Below are 4,016 nucleotides of genomic sequence, written 5' to 3' on the forward strand. Positions count from 1 at the left end.
ATAATACATATTTGTATATATTAACCTATAAATATTATATAGTTATAACATATAAAATATATGTCCAGATTATATCTATTATATATAAATATGAACATAAGCATCATATTTAACATTTAATATACTTATATTTATTATAATATGATTTATCATATTTAATAGATTATCAATGATAAATATATTCATAGATTTATAATTTAATGTTTAGAAAATATATAGCTCTATGTTATTAATTATATTCACAGTACATACATATAATATATATTCCTATAATATAGTTGCAATAGAGCAGCTTCAGACAGAAAGTATCTTTAATCCAGATTGAAATAAAAAACACTAGGAATCAAAATGTGCTGGAATAAATATTTTCAGAGGAAGTCAGTTTATGATAGGAAAGAAAGATTAATTTTCTTTAATTTTTGCTTTAGAATAAGGCAAAACATAGATATTATTTTTGCTAGCTTCCCTGTTTTACCATTAGAAACCTATAGTTTGAGAGACTCTGTCAGGGTCACACAGATCATGTCAGACATAAAAATTAAACTCCGGTGTTCTGATTCCTTGGCTTGGTGTACTGGTGTACTGTCTTACTGCCTATTGTAGAGAGTTTAATGAAGTTCTGTTTCACTGAATATCTAGACTAAGCTTTCTGAAAATGAAATGAGCAAGTTAATAAAAAATTAAAATGAGATGAAATGCTGGAGTAGCCAAATTACTTAACAAATATCTGGAATCATTGTTTTGAAAATGCTTAACATTTAAAAGTTAGCTTTCCAGGGAACTCTGGGTGATAGCCCATTTCACCTGTACAAGAATGATATTTTAACATATATCTTTCCTTTGGTGTCTACCTACTTTTGCCTATGTTGTTTCTCATAAGAGAAGATTAAAGATTGTTAAGTAGACCATAAAGTTACTGTATTTTGCAATTTTGAAAAAAATTATAAAATTACTATGTGAGTGTGGAAGATGTAAAAGGAGCATTCCATTAAACATGGCTCTATGCTTCCTCCCAAATTTTTGTATAAATAGGTAGGACTTTTAGCAATAAAAAAGAAAATTAAGCTTTACTTTTTTTTTTCTTTTTTTTGAGATGGAGTTTTGTTCTTGTTGCCTAGCCTGGAATGCAATGGCACAATCTCGGCTCACTGCAACCTCCACCTCCCAGGTTCAGCCTCAGCCTCCCGAGTAGCTAGGATTACAGGCATCTGCCACCATGTCCAGCCAATATTTTTGTATTTTTAGTAGAGATGGGGTTTCACCATGTTGGCCAGGCTGGTCTCAAACTCCTGACCTCAGGTATTCCATTCGCCTTGGCCTCCCAAAGTGCTGGGATTACAGTCATAAGCCACCATGCTTGGCCTACTAAAGCCTTTTAATGGTTTATCCAAACATTTTATTTTGAAATATTTCAAAATAATAAAATTGAAAGATGTGTACAGCAAACTCATGAAAGATCTTCATCTATTGTCTTAAATTGTTAAAGATTTGCCTCATTTCGGAAGCATTTGTTTCTCATGAGCCCTATTATGGAGATGTGTAAATACAGAGTCCTATGAGAATGTGAACAAAATTCACATCAGCGCAGGATTAAATGATGATGATCTGTCTACATCTGATGAGCCTTCAACCAAAATGAAAACTGATCCATAACCTAATGTGCTAAAAATTACAGCTGTGCAGACAAAGAAAGAAGATGGAACAAAAAATGTGTGTGCTAACTTGGCAGCTCCAGCTGTGCTAGGTGACATCTGATCCACACATCTGCCTGTAGCCCATTGAGCAGGCTCATAGAAACTCCAAAATGATGTTAATTATTTCAAAAAAGCAGCAGGTGTTGAGTGTGCATCTAAATTGGAACATTCCTCACGAAGTTTCATTTAACTTCTCAGGCCAACATTTACAAGATTTTTCTCCTAATTGGCAATCACTTGACAATGAGGCTGAGTAGCTCAAGCTGAAAATTTCCTGGGATTCAGTATTCAAGATTGCCTACAGATTGTGGGGAATTGCTGAAGGATGAAGTAACAAAGCATATTGCATTTTTAGTATATCACAGTTATTTCTGGTACATCATTCAAAAATCTAAAAAGAATTAGATCGTTTAGATTCTTTTTAGAACAATAAAAGTCAATTTTTAGTAATTTATAACATATCCAAATATCACTTGACAATTAAAATCTGAGCTCTCTCAAATATTTATGTTTTCTCTCTTGAAGGATTATAAATTCAATGCCTTAGAAAAATTCATGAATAAAAAAGTATGTATAAGAAAAATAATAGAAATATAATTTACAAAAAAATTTATTATAGCATAAAATAATATAGAATGTACTTCTATAACATTAAAGATCATAGTAATTACTAGGAATGTATTTAGATTTCTAATAAGATTTTTTGTAGGTGTCTCACGGACAAGTGATTTCAATTCAGATCTTAATTTAAGAGTACAGTTTCATGTCCCTCATAAACTTAAATAAGCTTAAGTCTTTGTAGGAAGCAGAGTAAAAATAATGAAGTTTGAAAACAATTTGTATGTTTTAGTTGTATCAAAGAGCATAGTAAAACATATACTAAATAGAATCGGGGACCTTGCTTAATTGATTATTCCTGGTTGAGGATTTCAGTAAAAACTATTTCAGAAACAATTTATATACTTCACACAGAATGTGAGTGAACATTCTAATATAAACAAGTCACTCCAGAGCAGTGGTTCTTAATACAGTGTCCTTGAATAAAAAATCGGGAGATCCATGGATTTGAATAAAAACATGTTATATCTTTATTTTACTTACCTCTAATTAATAATTAGTATTTCCTACCATTATAGAGAAAAAACAACAGTTGCATTAGCAGCACTTGTGATTTTATTCCTAACAGAAATCAGAGAAATGTTCATATAACATGTGATTGTTACAGTAGAAACCTAAAAATATATTTTATATATTAATGACTTTAAAATGACTACAGTTATTATTATACTTACTGCTATATCTTATCATTTAAAATATTTGATACCTTTATTTCAATATATTTGATTTTAAAAACTATTTATATAAGCTGGGCATGGTGGCTCACGCCTGTAATCCCAGCACTTTGAGAGGGTGAGGCAGGCAGATCACGAGGTTAGGAGATTGAGACCATCCTGGCTAACATGGTGAAACCCCATCTCTACTAAAAATACAAAAAATTAGCCGGGCATGGTGGCAGGCACCTGTAGTCCCAGCTACTCAGGAGGCTGAGGCAGGAAAATGGCGTGAACCCGGGAGGCAGAGCTTGCAGTGAGCCAAGATGGCACTACTGCACTCCAGCCTGGGCGACAGAGCAAGACTCCGTCTCAAAAAAATAAATAAATAAAGCTATTTATATAAAATGCTTCATGAATTTTCATGTTATCATTGTGCAAGGGCTATGTTAATCTTCTCTCTATCATTCCAATTTTAGTATATGTCCTGCTGAAGCAAGTATCAATGCCATTTTTTAATATTATATATTATATTTGTTCACTAATATTCTGAGAAACAATATACTTCATCAAACTGACAAAGTGTTCTATAGCATAATACAATTTTGAGATCCCCAGCTCCACTACAGAACTTTCCTCTTTCTCTCATACTCCAAATTTGATATCAACTTGACTTGTCCTCTGTACTTTCAGACTGTATCTCAAATCCATCAACTTCAACTAGTTTTAATCATTTCCACTACTACTTCCTTAGGTCAAACACTTGTATTGGCACTACCGCAACAGCATTGTTATCAATCTTCTTGCTTCCATCCTTGATTTCTATAGCAATTCAATCTCAGCTAGGGGTGATTGTGACCCTCTACTTGCCAAGGACATTTAACAAATCTGTAGACTTTTTTGGTTGTCAAATGTACTGGGGTGCTACTACTGTCAATTAAGTAGAAGCTAGAGATACTGTTAAACACCATACAATGCATAAACCCTATCTACACAACAAAAATTTACCCGGTCAAATGTCAGTAGTGCCTAACTCGAGGAACCCTGCTCT

The 4,016-nt window shown here is 32.8% G+C and overlaps 1 non-coding gene across 1 annotated transcript; it reads right to left on the reverse strand.

Moving 5' to 3' along the window:
* Positions 1 to 3,361: 3,361 nt before the first annotated feature.
* LOC126936660 (U6 spliceosomal RNA) lies at positions 3,362 to 3,466 on the reverse strand. Its single transcript, XR_007719490.1, has one exon. It is a non-coding gene; the product is annotated as a U6 spliceosomal RNA (small nuclear RNA).
* Between the last annotated feature and the right edge of the window lie 550 nt (positions 3,467 to 4,016).

Source organism: Macaca thibetana, chromosome 14, assembly GCF_024542745.1.
Source record: "Macaca thibetana thibetana isolate TM-01 chromosome 14, ASM2454274v1, whole genome shotgun sequence".
Lineage (NCBI taxonomy): Eukaryota > Metazoa > Chordata > Mammalia > Primates > Cercopithecidae > Macaca > Macaca thibetana.